Below are 16,598 nucleotides of genomic sequence, written 5' to 3'. Positions count from 1 at the left end.
GTCATTGTGCAATATCGCATGTGAAATGTGTAGAACCAATAAAGGGGACCAGGGGGACAATTTGACTTTTATATTCTGAGTTGTGCCAAACATCAGCTGCTCTTGACAATATGGAAACTCAGATCGGAGTCATTGCCATAGAGGCTTGATAGGCATAGTTTTATTTTTGCCCCCTTGATTTGATTGCTGTTTTCAATATTCTCTACTTCTTAACTTACTAGAAAAATCATTGAGAATATTTAAGAGCTTATCTCTTTTTCCTGGATTATCAACACATTTGTTTTATAGTTCAACCTTAATTTGCTCATATTTAGTTATTGGCCTGATTTTTCCTAAATTTAAGATAATAATATCTTGTCCTCTCTGTTGTCATAATAGAAAAGATCATTTTATACACAATTTTGGTTAGCTTCTCGTTGACTTTGTCAAATTTAGAACCACTTGAACATTGTGGTTTCTAAATTTAGTCAAACCCTTTGAACTTTAAGTTCCGTTTGGCACTGGCTGAACATAAGCTGCTGCTTTGAAAAAAAATTCCCTTGTTACCATCAGAATCGAGATGTGTGCACAGCACAGACCTCCTCTTATTTAAAAGAAATACATTCACTTTTATTTGAAAGTTGGGAGCTCCAAGGGGATAAATAATAAAATATGAAACAAAAAATGGGTCATATTTTAGAAGAGTTCTTAAGCAGAATTGGGCTCTTGGGTTTAGGGCATGGTATTCTAAAAAAAGCAAGCAAGCAAGCAAGCAAGCAAGAAAGGGACCTATTTTAGTCTTTTTAAAATCGGCTTGCTTTAACTTGACTCCATGAGTTAAAGCAAAATTTGTCCATTAAGTGCCATTCATTTGGTTTTACTAAAGAGGGTCTTGGTGAACAACATTTTTAAAGAATAAACTCTTCTCCACAATATGAGAGATAATTAGGGTATCTCAAAGTCAAATGGATTTATTTGTCTCTTTTCACATTTTTGCTACCAACTTAAAGTATAATGGTCATAAACTATAACATTCACATAGAAGACATGTCAGGCCATGTCCTGTTTACGTGTATTCATTCATTTAATACAATCATCTTTTAAGATATGCACTGTTGCCCCCGATTCACAGATCCGGAGACTGCTCTGAAGGGACTTTCTAAATGTCACACAGCTGGTAAGGGGTGGGGGCCAGGGTCAGAAGAAGAGATGCCTTTCTGCAGAGCCCCCCTTTTAACCCCAACTGTGCCATGTCTCAGAAAGCTGGACTAAGTTAAAAACCACAGTTTCAGGGATCCAAGTACTCCCCAGCCTGTGCACATCTGCCACGTTAGCCTCTGTTTAGGTAGCAAGGTTTTCTTCCCCCCTTGTGCCCTCAACCTTCACTTCAGGTTCAACTTCATCACACCTCACGTTCCAACTGTAACGGAACATGAGGTTGTGAAGTACTGACATCTTCCAGGAGGACCTCATTTGCCTCCAAAACGTTGCATAATCTGTTCACTTACTTGGAAGTCTGTCTCTGGGGACCCACCAGACGCTGCCCCCACCCCACTCCGCACACACCTTCACGTGATTCCTTTCGTGTTTCCCTACACACCTTGTGGCCTTCCCCCAAAGGCATAGTACATTTCAATACGTGCGAGTTGTGAATTCATGGAGAGCCAGAAGAAGGAATGTTGATTCCCAGAGACCATGTCTCATGGTCCCTGAGGTATTACTCTTGAAACACGAAGAGGGTGAGAGACTATTTTGTGGGCACATTCCTGAAAGCAGATTAAGCCTTCCCTTTGCCCGAGAACAACCACAATCTTGTTGGGGGTAGGGGCACAGATATAGTATTTTCTCTGTGCCTATTGCCCATGTTACAAGAAAAATTCAGAGTGGTCCCCAGGAGAAACGGGAGGATCGCACTGAAAGGTCCCCGAGAATCCTTCTGAAAACACTTTGGGATAAAGCTCCCCACCTCCTGTGAGACTGTCTATGGTAGCAAACAAGACAAAACACTTAGCTCCATTTACTCTTTCATGGAAGTGTCAACCTGATATGTAAAATTTCCTAAATCGTATTTTCTTTTGTTATTTTTGTCTTAGTTTTTTTACTCTTGTTTTTCCTTCATAAGGATAATGGAGGTCCAAGAGGTTTGTGAGCACCACGTAAAGGAATTATTTGACAGCAACCAGCCCTGACTAGCAAAGAGGTACCCCCTTCTCCCTTTCTTTATTTAATCTGTCTCGTATAGTACTTACCAGAAGAACTTTTTGAATGGTAGCCCTAACACTGGGCACTCAATACATGATTGTTGAGCTCCTATGGATCGAATATTTAAACACTTAACCTTGATGACCTTGGATCACTGTCCTCATAGCAGCAGATTGAAGTGCACAAGTTGTCCCTATTTTATTCTGGATTATACATGACATTTCTAGGAAGTAAAAAATGGAGGAAATTGTAGAGGCAATACTTTTTGGAGTACTGGAGTTAGAAATACCAACAAAAGGGTGCACTCCTAGCTCATTCTCTAACTCTGGGTGGTTGAGTTCTATTCTGTATCTTTCAGTTATTATTACTGCCATGTCAAAAACTATAGTGACCCTCCTATAGTTATTTCTTACACCCTTCTGTAGCAGAGTAAGCAAAATCACCAATGACACATTCTCTGCGCAGATTCCCATAGATGGGACTTAAAAAAATTAATGGGAGTTGAATGAGAATAAAGGATAGAAGGGCTACAACAGCCAAAAATAAACACATTTGTGAAACTCTATCATCTTGCATCCATCTTTTTCATGCAGTCCAATACACAAATCCCTTTCCCCCCACAGAGATAGATGACAGATTTTGTAAATGTTTAGGTATCATTAAAACAGTCACCATCTCAATATAGGAGAACGATAATACTAAAGGAGTTAGTATATGACTGCAGCCAGGAGGAAATTGAGAAATGCCTACCCACCCTTCAAATCAGTGATATTTCCTTCTACTTCTCTTCCTTTTCCCTTTCTGAATTCTAATTTTCCTTTTTTAACCTGGAACATACTGATTTCACAATAGCCTTTATTATTAGCTCTTCTCAGCAAGTTTTGTTTGTTCCTGAAAAATTAGGTTTTCATGGAAATTTGCTTTGGTGAGTGAACAGTAGTGAGAATATCATCTTGCTCAAAGTAGGCTCTCAAAATGTGATGGCATAAATTAATGCATGTGTTTTACTTCATGTAAATGCACCTTTTCAATTATACAGCTTTGAATAAGAAAATTTTAAGAAGAGATTATAAAGAGAGAGATCACACTTGAAAATCCATTCTAGCTCTAAGCTCCTTTTCTGCCATCCTTTTTGGGTCATCTTGTCTAAAATGTCAAAATTAGTCTCTGAATATAGCGTGGAACAAACCTAATCTCTACTTAGTGAAGAAGAAAAATGTAGCTGTCAGAATGTGATAAAACTATCCAAAGTATGTTAAATCTGAAAGCACAGTTGGCAAAACACACACAAAACTGCTAAATGTTTACCAGGGGGTGGAGGGGTGGGGGGTGTGATGGGGGAAGTTTGGGGAGAATTTAATCTCTCCCACTAGATTATGAATTTCATAGGGCAAGAGTCATATCTATTTGTTTGCCTCTATGGACCTAGCTGCTGGTAGAGGGCCTGACTCATGGTACGGACTCAAGAAGTACTTGCTGATTCAATGGTATTTTATTCATTTTCTTCTGTCTTGGTTCCCACAAAGAGCAAATATTACTTTTCTAGTCATAAAAATCAAGATAATAAAACATGTGCCATATGGTTGTATTGTAGGACCTCCATAAATCTTTGTTGAATGACTGAATCCAAGCAAAGAGCATGAAATCACCCAGGCAAAATGTGACACATGAGTCGCCGTTCTCTCACAGCATGAAAACCACACATTTTTCATCAGGATAAAATTGAAAACCTAACACGGGTATGCACAGATAATCTGTGGTCCTGCCCTTCCCCAAATTTTATGTGACTGTCCTGGTGCTGGGGAGCCCAGAGCTTTCCTGTATGAGCTTAGTCAGTGCATCTCTGCTCCACTCCAGATGTAACTCTATCTCCATGCACTCGCTTCTCTTTCCCTCCAGAGTTAGAGAAAGAAGTGCTGTTGCCTCCAAAGCTGATGTTTTCTCCCGTGACCCTGATTCCAACCCCTCCTTCCTATTCCAGGCCTTGATTCTCTCAAGACCCCTCGTGTTTTTCTGGAATGCAGCTCCTTCACCATGGCTGCTGTCATTCAGTCCTCAGCCGTGCACAACTCGTGTCTCCTAAAAATAAAAACCCAGACCCCCAGCACCCAAATAGTTGATCAAAACTATTGCCCATTGGGCAACTTCTCTCCTTCCAGAGGTAAGTTATTCACTGAAAATCTGAGTAGTATTTAAAGACTCCGGGGAGACTAGCAAGGCGGATGGATAGCAGCTTTGGTAGTCTCCTGGGATGCGGCATGATGGCACCTACTAGGTTTGGCTGCACTCTCCTCCCTTGGGTACTGCTGCCAATTCATCATTTGACTTTCCTATTCACAATTTTGATTATTGTATTGTCCTCAGGAAGCTCTGGGCTGTCCCTAATTGGGACAATTGGTAATTAGCCCTGTCACTCCCCTGTGGTCCATGACCAGCTATAACCTGCCCCCTAGCTGCCCTCACAACTACCTGAATCAGCTTTTCCCAGTCTTGAGTTGCTGATAAAATAGGACAAAGCTTTTGTTTCCTGATCACACATTTTTGCCTTAAATCTTATGCTTTGGTTTCTGCCTTCACCACTTAATGAAATATTTCTAAGGTAACCAATGAGCTCTTAATTTCAAAATCAATGGTATTCTTCAAATTCACCACAATCCTCCTCTGTCAATCATTTTTTATTCCTGATGAAGTGGCATCCTGTAGATGAAATTAAGATTTCAAGTGTATTTTCTATATGGGCATTGTTTTACAAAGTGTATTTTCTTAAGTCAATGATTTGATATGGGGCACACACCGTTTATTGTGTCTCTGCCCCATCCCTTATTACTTTACACTTGGCTTGTTTCCATGATTATTTGTCTGACTTTTCAAGGGGTTTGAGTTTGTAACTCTTATTTAGAATATCTCTCCTTCAAGGTACTTTTCCAGTTAGGGTACTACTCTTGGTTTTTATTTATTTATTTATTTAACTTTATGACCACTCTGTTCCTTCTCCCTCAACTTCTTCCAATTCTGCTACCTCATTACATCTTTGAAATGTAGATTCTTTCTAAAGATTTGCTTGTACTCTATTCTCTTCACGCTTCACCCTCTCTCACCCAATCTTATACACCCAATGGCCACCTTGACCTGGAGTCTCTCAGGAGTCTGCTTGACCACTCTTGGTGGCCCCCATGGGTTCTGCTGTGCATTTCATATCTTCACTCACAATTCCGAACATCCTTTGAGTTCAATATGTACAAACAAATTTTTTTTCCTGTTAGCCTTAAAACCTAGCCTTTTCCCAACATTCCTTATCCTTCTAGTTATCACTAATATCTTAATCACCTGGGTTTAAATATTGATTATTCTTCTCTTTCTCTGATGCCCCTTTATCGTCAAGTTCTGTTTATTTCCATTTGTTACTCTTCTTTATTCAGAATTCCACTTCCCTTATATGATGTTCATACAAAATCAGCATTTCCTTATGTGCTTATTTCCTTATTATTACCCTAATTAGATAGTGCTATTTGTCAAGAGTTAGCAAACAAAAGTATAAATCCCCTACAAAATAATACATACCCAATACTTTCCTAGACCGGCTACTACCAATCATTTTTATTTATTTTTATTTATTTTAAAAAAATTTACATTGGAGTAGAGTGGATTAACAATCTTGTGTTAGTTTCAGGTGTACACCAAAGTGATTCAGTTCTACATATACATGTATCTATTCTTCTTCAAATTCTTTTTCCTTTTAGGTTATTACAGAATATTGAGCAGAGTTAAACTACCACCAATCTTTTTAAGTGTATAGCCTTTGGAGGATGCTAATTTATGTACAGTCTGTCTTCCCTTCCTTTGTTGAGTATCATGGGGGCTCATCTCTCACACCTGAGTGTCTCACAGCCCATCTCTGCTTCTTACAGAGGCATTTCCAAAGACCATCTTCCATTGTATCTGTGTGTAAAGGGAAGCCTCTAATTTTGATGTATTAAGGAACTGTTGAGTGATGGATCACCCTTCCTTTGTGTATTGCAGTTCAACAGACAAAAGTTTTATTTTAAATTCTGAATCTGTGGTCATATGCTCTCCACCAATAATCATTATTTAATTCACCCTTTCAACAAGTTAATAAATGATTCACATTTCTCCTAAGTCAATTCTTTTCTCTCCTTATTCATTTTAGAAGCCATTTCCAGATTAAATTTTCTGAAGCCTAGCTCCATTAATATTTCTCCCCTGTTCAAAAATACAACCATGCTCTCCCCTTGTATATAAAATAATGTCCAACTCCAGAGTAAGACATCCAATTCCTCCCATGATCTCAATCCAAACTTCTTTTCCAACCTGATTGTATTGATGGTCATGTGCCACACTTTACAGCCAAACCAAATATTCACCTCCCACCCTGTGGAAGACAGACTCTAAAGTGGCTTTTCATAATCCCATCTCCTGGTGTCCACAGCTTTGCCCAGTACTGTCCCCAAGAACATGGGCATGACGTGTGATTTTCTTCTACGTGTGGGCATACAGCAGTGGGCATGAGATGTCTCTGAGGACATCTCTGGGTCATCAGAGATCTCTCTGATGACATGTGTCACATGCAAAAACTGTGTCACTACCTTGCTAGAGTCTATCTTTCCCTGGTACATTGCCATGTTGTGGGTTCCATGTTGCGTGGTCCAAATGGGAAGGAACACAGGGTGTCCTCTCTAGGCTGAAGGCCGTTAAGAAACTGAATATTCAGTTTTTCAGTGCAAGGAACTGAATTCCACCAACGCAAGTGTATTCTTCCCCAGTCGAGTCTCAGATGACACTGTGGTCCCGGCCAAACCTGTGACTGCAATCTTGTAAGACCCTAAACAGAGGACTCAACTAAGCTATTCCCAGATTCTAGGCCTATAGAACTGAACCGTGGTATCGATAATGTGTGTTGCTTCAAGCTGCAAATTAGTGGTAATTTCTTACACAGCCACAGAAAACTAATACACATCCTATACCTCAGGCCTGAAAAGTCTTTCTCTATACAATCAGGAATTTTAATTCTACCATATCTCATATCTCAGTGCCACTTACCTTGAGGAATTCCCTCATGTCTGAGAAAGCAAACTTTCTCATTTCTTAACCCCAACACCACCTGATTGGACCTGCTTCTATGGAAAATATTTCTTCTATATTTTTATATTGGATGTGTATCTTCTCTTTTAGACCATAACCTCTCAAAAGGCAGAACTTGTGTTTGATTCATCTTTAGTATCAAGGAACCTAGCACATTGCCTTGCATGTGTTAGTAGATTAATAAATATTTTTAATAAATTAATAAAACTTTACAAAATAACTGAGCCTAAAAGTGTAGGTACTGGGAATATTAAAAGATGTACTTAACTTTCTGTTTCAAAAAAAATGACACAGCTCAGTGGGTATCTGATTGGACTAGAAAATATTGCAGAGAAATAGACTTAAATTTTAAATCATTTATTTTTCCTAAATCTGCTCTAACTGCTTTGCACTGTGAAATATAAGATGTTTTAAAAAGAATGATGGAAATGTACACTACTGGAGAAAACATGTGAATGTTTAGAAACTAATATTTACATAAATGGCAACAGTTTTCCTAAAAGTTTTACAAGGCCCTAAAAATGAAAATAGAGGCAGAGTAGTTTAACTTCATTTCCTCATGGTCTATGATTTTTTAGTTTTCTATTCATAATGAACTTTCTATCTGCCCTACTCAAAAGTCTTGCCTGTATCAGTAGGGTGATTTTAATTAACAAACACAGGAGCAATGATTAATAATTTAACTTTTTTCAATTCTGCAAAACAAAATGTGTAAAAGTAGAATGTGACATGAAATAAATATTCTATTTAACATGAAGACAGTCTGGCATGTGTGTATGCTTTGTGGAACATCGACATTGTATGTGAAAGGTAGCTACACTTTCATAAGAACTGCTAAATATTAAAGGAATTGTAATAATGTTTAATATTACATATGGTAATGCTATTATAATATAAGGGGATTAAGAAATGTATTCTGCTAGGAATGTAGTTTCCTGTGTCAGCTGTGCCTGTATTGTGAATGCATGATTATGATATCTATATTCTACACTAATTGGCTAATTCCCTAATAGTAGCAAGTGTCAGTGTATCCAGGGATATTAAATTGTTCTAAAAACTGCTTAAATGTCATTGAGATTCAGAACAGTGTTCTAAACATTCAGTGATTTAAAATTATTCATTTGCAAGACTCTGGTTTAACAAAAGAACATTTTCAGATCTTCACCATACAAACCAGGAAGAACTAGTATCACAGCAACTTTGTTTTACATACAAATCTAAAGCACTGACGATAGGATGAAAATGATCTTTTGTAATCAGAGATTTCAAAGTGGAACTCTTTATCTCAAAAATCTCTAAAAATAAATAAAAGGAACAAAAACCCCACAACAAATTGATGCTTTAGTTCTTAATATGCTTCTTTCTGGCATGAAACATGCCATTAGCATTCAGAAGCTGCATTCAAACCAGCTTATATCAAAAGCATGTTCGCTTGCTAGAATTCCTGTTGTCATTTTGGAAAATTATTTTAAAGCAAGCATCCTATAGCATAGGAAATGCTATTGTCAAAAACGTCATAACGTGATATTTAAAAGAACACGTTAAATTCTACACTATTGTAAATATGTTTTTCATAATGGTGTTTGCTAAAATACTTATAAAATATCTTTGAAATATCAGGAGGGGGAAGGGTAAGCTGTGACAAATTGAGAGTGGCATGGACATATATACACTACCAAACATAAAATAGATAGCTAGTGGGAAGCAGCCGCATAGGACAGGGAGATCAGCTCGGTGCTTTGTGACCACCTAGAGGGGTGGGATAGGGAGGGTGGGCGGGAGGGAGACGCAAGAGGGAAGAGATATGGGAACATGTGTATATGTATAACTGATTCACTTTGTTATAAAGCAGAAACAAATACACCATTGTAAAGCAATTATACTCCAATAAAGATGTTAAAAAAAATCTTTGCGTTTTCAACAGTTTTTCATTGAATAGGAGAGTTTAAAAGGATATACTCTAATTTTGTGCATTTCTGCAAGGTGATAATTTCAGGATTATCATTATAATGAATACATTCTTTAAAATGTAAATGTCTAAATGCCAATATGCTTATAGTTGTCTGTGAATCTACATATACCTGTATCCACACATAATTCTTGTGAATATAGATTTTGTCTGCTTTCCTGTCTTACAATTCATTTTCCTAGAAAACAATTAGAGATATCCATTTAAAATGAAGCCTAGGTTATGCCATTCTCCTACTTAAAATACTCCAATATCTCCCCACAACACTGGATAAATCCAGATTTATCTTATATGACGGCTCCCTCCCTGACCTCTCTCATCTCATTTCTATCATCCTTCTCCACTTTGGGTGCAGTGGTTACAGTGGCCTACCTTCTGGTCCTGGAATATCACTGAATATCCCAAGATTCACCTTGGCGTTATCTTCCCGTGCTCATTTCCCTCTTGATATGCAAATCTTAGCTTCAATGTCACCTCCTCAGAAAAGTCTTTGTGGGTCAGCAACACTAAAGTAGCTGCCATCACCCAGCCATTGCCCATAGGGTCACCCTGTTTAATTTTCCACTTAGCTATCACTGTTTGTGTATGTGGGTGTGTGTGTAATTATTGTCAGTCACACCCAATCAGGCATAGACACACTGCCTGGAATTGAGCAGGTGTTCTGAAGGAATGAGTGAAGTATTAGGAGAAAAGAGTTTATGGTAGAGTTCTACCTGACACTGAAAGTGTGGCTTTCTCTTGCCTTCGCTGTATAACCTTAGGCAATTACTCAAATTCTCTAAGTTGATTTCCTATGAGCAGAAATGAGATCATAATATTTCCTAAGGACTGTTTGACTAATAAATGAGCTAATACATATTCCATATTTAACCTGTTGATTGACACTTAGAAGTCAAAACTTGGTTGTCATTTCATTGTTGGACATTATATATGCATATATATGTATATAGAGAGAAACAGTGACAGAGACAGAGATGCTAGACAGAGGGAGAAAGAGAAACAGAGAGACTCATTCTCAAGTTAACAAATGATATCTCATCTGAAGCTGATATTTTATGGCATTTATGAATAGTTTAAAATTTATAAAATAACATTTATGAGAAAAGATAATAGTTTGATTTGTAGACAAAGCATTAAAGGCTGCATTAGGATTTTTAAACAATTTTGTCAACTTATTTTCAAGTTATTTTTCTCCTTAAATTTTGTCCATGTTTTATTACAAATATAAAAAAATCAAATAATACAGAAGTATATGAAATAAACTTTCAAAAGCACCTCATTACCTTCCCAATTGTACAATTATCAGCTTCATTTTATATTGTTTATGCTTTTGTGAAAGCATGTTGATTCAAATGCTCTATTGCCTTTATTACTTCATGGCCTATTGGAGGTTAACATAATTTTTTAAATTGACCAGTGGGCAGACAATAAATGTTATTTGATAAAAGAAAAATATTAATTTTTAAATTTAAAAAATATGACTGAGAATTTGTTTCTATAAAATATATTGAGTTCTCATTTCCCCAGAAAATTTAAGTAGCTCACACTTAGAATTTGCTATGCTTCTATAAGAGCCTTCTATTTTGTGATATCATTGGAAACAGATTCTCTTTAAATATTCATTTAGAATGTTGATTTTAAAAGTGCAAAATCTAAAAAAAAAATAGGGCTTTGATAAACACCTCTGGAGTTGTCAAGGGAAGAAAGTTTACAAGAATGAATGAATTTACAATATTCTGAGACAGGTAATTGTAGGTTCCCTTCACCAAGGTACAAACTGTGCTGATCTGTTTAGGTCAGTGTGCAAATGTTGACTTGGGAATGAGATACAGCATGAAAGCAAGAGTCTTATACGCCAACCAGCCACATGGCGGTCTGAACTTCTAAGAGATGGGTGGGGTCACCGAGCCTTTAAAAAAGCAAAGTCATCCCACTTTTGATACATCATATATGGCTTTCTTTAGTAAAAAATGTGGAGTAACAGCTATAAAAAGAAAGACTGATACCAATTACCTGACTCTTTTATACCACTCGGGAAAAAAGTTCTTAGTTACACTTATTCTTTTAGCAAAGTATATGTCCGACTGAAGAAGGAACCACAAGTATTTTGGCATTCTTCTCTCCCCTCTTGCCAAAGGAAACATGAAAGGTTTTACTGAAACAAAGATCAAAATAAAGAACAAATTGAATTTGCTTAAGTTTTTGTTAATAATCTCTAATAATTCTTTCTTCTTGCAAAGTTTAAAGACTAGGGCTAATTCAGTTCATGGCATTTGGGTTACAAGGAGATATTTCAAAAGTATCAAGTTCAACGAGTGTAGTAGAACTGAGTTCTGAAATACAGAACGCTTCAGATTCAAACTTGCATTCCATCCACGCTATGTTAAATTACTAATTCAAAAGTAAATACAGAGAGAGTACTCTATATATTTGCTTGTATATATGTTCCAGAAGGAAATTTATTGCTTGTTCATCATAAAATGATGGAAATTGGCTTTTGGTTCATTTTGAAAAAGAATAACAAGTATGGGAAAAATTTGGGGACTTCTTTTAAATGACGGGCTATTGTTCTATTGTGGATATGGCGAGGCTTAAAGAAGTTCCATATGGCTGGAGTATGGTAACACCACCGATAATTAAAGGCTGCACAATGTCTCTACTTAGCTATGGTACTGTACTATAACCATAATTATTTTAGGACTAAAAAGAATTATAGTTTTCCTCCAGTCCAACCCTATCATTTAACAGTTGAAGAAACTGAGGCTCAGTTGGATGAATTTGCTCATTCAAGGCCACTTGGCAAGTTTGGCAGGGAAAGAGGGAATGGAACACACATCTCAGAAGAGGACCTTTCCCTTGATTGCCTGACCTCTCCTGATAATGAAAATGGCATATATTTTAACTACTTTATTGACATTGACTTTTATTTGTTTTCTCTAGAATGGTAGCTCTGAAGAATTATAATGAAGGTGGCAATGACAGTAATCTGGATTAATTTTTACTTTCAGTTACATGTACATTCTGACATGTCTAGAAATTCATCTTCACCCCTGAAAATCTGCTTTATTTTTTTCTTTTACTTACAAGTTATAGCAGATAATAAATGAGTATCTCAGAAACATACATTTGTTCATTAGTACTTTTTCCATGGTGTGTTTTTTATCTTTTCCAAGTAAAATTCATGATTAAAGTCATTTGAGTAATACAACATGTATGATTTTCCTCCCATCAACTCTTCTCAAGCACCTGGCAATTGGATATACTTTAAATATGGTTTTAAATAATTAACATAAAAGTAAATATATTCACTTTACATAAACACACTGTCTCATAAATTAGCCATCATAGAAGTTTTGTTCCTTCTCCTTCTTTCTTCTTTCCTTCCTTTCCCCCTTCCCCCCATTTCTCCCTCCCTCCCTCCTTCCTTCCTTCTTTCCCCCCTGTCTTCCTTCCTTCTTTCTTTCATCTTCCCTTTCTCTCTCCTTCTCTCTACCTCTAAGCCAATCGTGTGTTCTAAATAAATCATTTTACTTTTATCTCCCATTTTTAATCTTCACAGTTCTCTTCCTTATGAACAAAAGTCAATGGCTTACATCAAGCAATTAACTGAATGGATGGAAATGGTTTTATTTTAGTCAGGTTAACTCTAAAGCAGAAAAAGTGGATTTATGCTGCCTCTCCAGTTTGAATAAGTTAGTCTAAAAATTTCCAATTATTATTATTCCAATTATAATTATTATTATTATTGTATTATCCAATTATTTGTAAGAATTAAGATAAATTATTACTATAAACTATGACTTAATTAATCAGATTAGTTTCCATTCCCTCCCAGGTTTCTGATAAGTAGAATGAACAGCATTCATGGCTTCCTTCTGAGTTGGTGGTTTACTGGGCATCAGAATGGGGGTGGGGTAGCAGCACTTAACTAGAGGCAGAAGTGACAAAGAAAAAATTGCCAGCTCTACTGTTTTGCCTGAGGCTGGCCCTTAACATGAGGGAAAGGCCTTCCTTCTTAGACTTTTAAAAGGATACATTTTCTCTGGGCATGCTTCAACCAGACATGCCTAAATAAGATGTTTCTAACATGTTTTCCTTCCCTGGTCGTATGCAACCATGGAGCAGAGTAGTTAAAAGGACTCACTTTGCTGCCTTAAACATTTCATCAAATCATGTTGGACTTCTACTCCACCAAGACAGGGAACCCGTTCTGCCCACGCTCTAGACCTGCTCTGTAATACTTCTTCATAATTTCAGAGATTACTTCTTGGTTCATGCTGTTCCAGAATGGTGCCCACTATTTGGTTACTGTTAAGATTTTTCGGCATATATAGTATCTTTTATCATTATATAATGCCCCTCTTTGAATCATATCTTTCTTTTAGCCTAAATGACATCTTTTCCAATATTAATATTGAGCCTCCTACTTTTTTTATTGCATTTTTTTCTTATTTTTGACTCACTCTTTCACTCTCAGACCTCCTGTGTCAACCGTTTTAAGTGTGTCTCATGTAAACATTGTGTACATTGGTATTATATTTTTACTTAATATAGTAATCTGCCTTTAATGGCAAAATTCATTCCATTCACATTTTGAGTGAAGATCAGTGTATTTCATGTTTATCGCTCATTTTAAATTATTTTTTTTCCCTTTCTCCCGTTTTTTATTTGCCCAAATTGCTAGTTATTTCATTTTTCCTCTTGTTAGTTTGTATTTAAATCATATTTTCCATTCAGTCAATAATGTTTATCCTTTTTTGCCTGCTCTTCTATTTAGATACTTATGCCTCTACTATTATTTGAAAAAGAAAAACTGTTTTCCCAGTTGAGATGCACTATTTTACCCAGCACAATATTCAATTTTCTTTGACTTCACCTGTACCCCTTACAACACCAACAAAAATGTTAAAACTTTAGAAGAGTTATACCAGGTCCTTACACTCTTTGCAATACGTCATTTCAATTTCAAGAGTTTTTATTTAGCATTAAATCACCCACTACTAGACGTTTATGTATTAAATATAAAGATATAGATTGATAAAGAGATACTTGATCAGACTGATGGATGAATATGTATATCACCTTCTTTCCTCTTCATCTTCCTCTCTATAGAATTATTTTTTGATTGGTTAGAGTCTTTTTTCAAGTTTTTTTTTCATGCCGGGTACTTGGGTAATACATTTTCTAAATTCTTGTGTATTTTCGGATAAATAACAACTCAGCTGATTATAGGATTCTTGGGTTGTAGCTCCTTTTTTCTCTTTTCTGGCTGCTTCAACCATTACTAATAAGATAATAAGACAATGTCAAACACACTTTTTCCCCTTGTAGGTAACTTTTATTTCTGCTTGGAGGCTTGTGTGCTTTTAATCTTTTGACTTTAGGAATTTTACCAGGATGTGTTTGATGTGTTTTCTTATTCATCAGTTTGGTTTAGAAGTATGAAAGGCATTTCATTCTACAGACTTGATTCTTTCTCCATGTCAGGAAAATTCTGTAATCTAGTTTAATTAACTGTTGCCTCTCCTCTTTCTGTTCTTTTTTTCCTTTTAGAAATTCTATCATTTATATTACATCTTCTGGATGTCACCTTAAATTCTTTATCTTTTCTCTCATTGATTGACATCTCTCTCTCCATTTTTGCTTTGTGATTTGAAATGCTATTTGTACTTAATCTCATAGACCACTTATTGTGATTTCTATACTGCCCAACTTCTTTTTTCAATTTAGATAATATATTGCTTACTCTGAAATAATGATTTTTGTTTTCTTTTTGTTATTGTTTTAGCACAAGAAAACTTTTGTATACTGAGTGTTCTGAATATGATTTTGTTATTTCAGATTTTCATCTGTCCCCACCAGCAGATCTTAACTCACTGCAAATGTGTCCTCATTATTCTTCCTGATATTGTCTCCCTAGCTGCTGGGAAACTTTAAAGAGGCTGCTATTTTTTCCTTGCTATGTCATGGATCTTAGGGCTAGAGGTTGGAATTGCCTAAATGATTAGACTCCTGTTGGTAAGAAAAGCAGAAGAGCTTTGGTGCCCAGTCTAGAGGCACAGATGCCTGTTCTTTGCCAAAGCGCCTGGAGGAAGGCTCCTCACTCTGTAGTTTCACTGAACTCTCCCAGCCTCCAAGACACATCAATTTCCATCTTGATCTTCTAGGGCTCTGGAACACCTTGCATACTCACTCAGAATGAGATCAGCTTTCTTTTTATGAGTTCCAAACTATAAAAAGATAGCAATCACAAGAGAAAAAAATAAAAGAATTGTAGGCTAAGTCCAGAAGATATAATGTTGTCAACCTTCTACCTGTGGATACACAAATCTCTGAAAAGTAGGGTCATCTTAGGATCTACTGCATTGTGGTCCTTTCCCCTAGGCAATAATTCCTTTTCCAGTAGCTTACCCTGGCCCAGTTCTTTCTGCTGTGATCCTAACAGATGTCAGATCCCAATTACGCCAGTTGTCCGTGAGTTCCAAAATCTCTTTGGTCGACAGAGTCAAATAGCTTGGAGTGGGAGTTGATAGGAAGGGCAGGTAGCCCTACTGCCAGAATCTCTGCTCATGGCATTTATTTTCTATTACATTCAGACAATGAGCTGGTAAAATACAACATTCACAAAACATTTGGCCATCTGCTGTGATACCAGAGAACTATGCCTCGATGTTTTTCCCCCTCAACTAACATGTACGTTCAAGGAAGACAGGTGTAAGAGTCCATATTTCTTTCACAGCATAAGTGGTACCTTTGTGAGTGTTGAGTGTTGGAGGACCTAGTAATTGAGCTGCTCCAAGGATGTTCTATAAAGATTTATAGTGAAGCCAGTGAACTAGAGATGCTAGACATCTATTTTAATTAAAGAGAAAGTAATTATAACACAGTCTAGAACAATAAGAATATGAAAAAGATGTGGTGTGTGTATTATATATATATATATTATACACTCACAATGAGATATTAGTCATAAAAAAGAATGAAATAATGCCATTTGCAGCAACATGGATGGACCTAGAGATTGTCATACTAAGTAAAGTGAGTCAGACGAATATTATATGATATCACTCATATGTGGAATCTAAAAACAATGATACAAATGAACTCATATACAAACATACATAGATTTATAGACATAAAACAAACTATGGTTACCAAAGGGGAAAACAAAAGGTGGGAGATAAATTAGGAGTTTGGGATTAACAGATACACACTACTATATATAAAATAGGTAACCAACAAGTACCTACTGTATAGCATAGGGAACTATACTCAATATTTTGTAATAACCTATAATGGAAAACAATCATTCATATATATAAATAAATAAATATATAAATAAATAAAT

This window comes from Neophocaena asiaeorientalis, unplaced genomic scaffold, assembly GCF_003031525.2.
Source record: "Neophocaena asiaeorientalis asiaeorientalis breed wild unplaced genomic scaffold, Neophocaena_asiaeorientalis_V1.1 scaffold159, whole genome shotgun sequence".
Taxonomy (NCBI): Eukaryota; Metazoa; Chordata; class Mammalia; order Artiodactyla; family Phocoenidae; genus Neophocaena; species Neophocaena asiaeorientalis.
Note: the sequence above shows the minus strand (reverse complement) of the source record.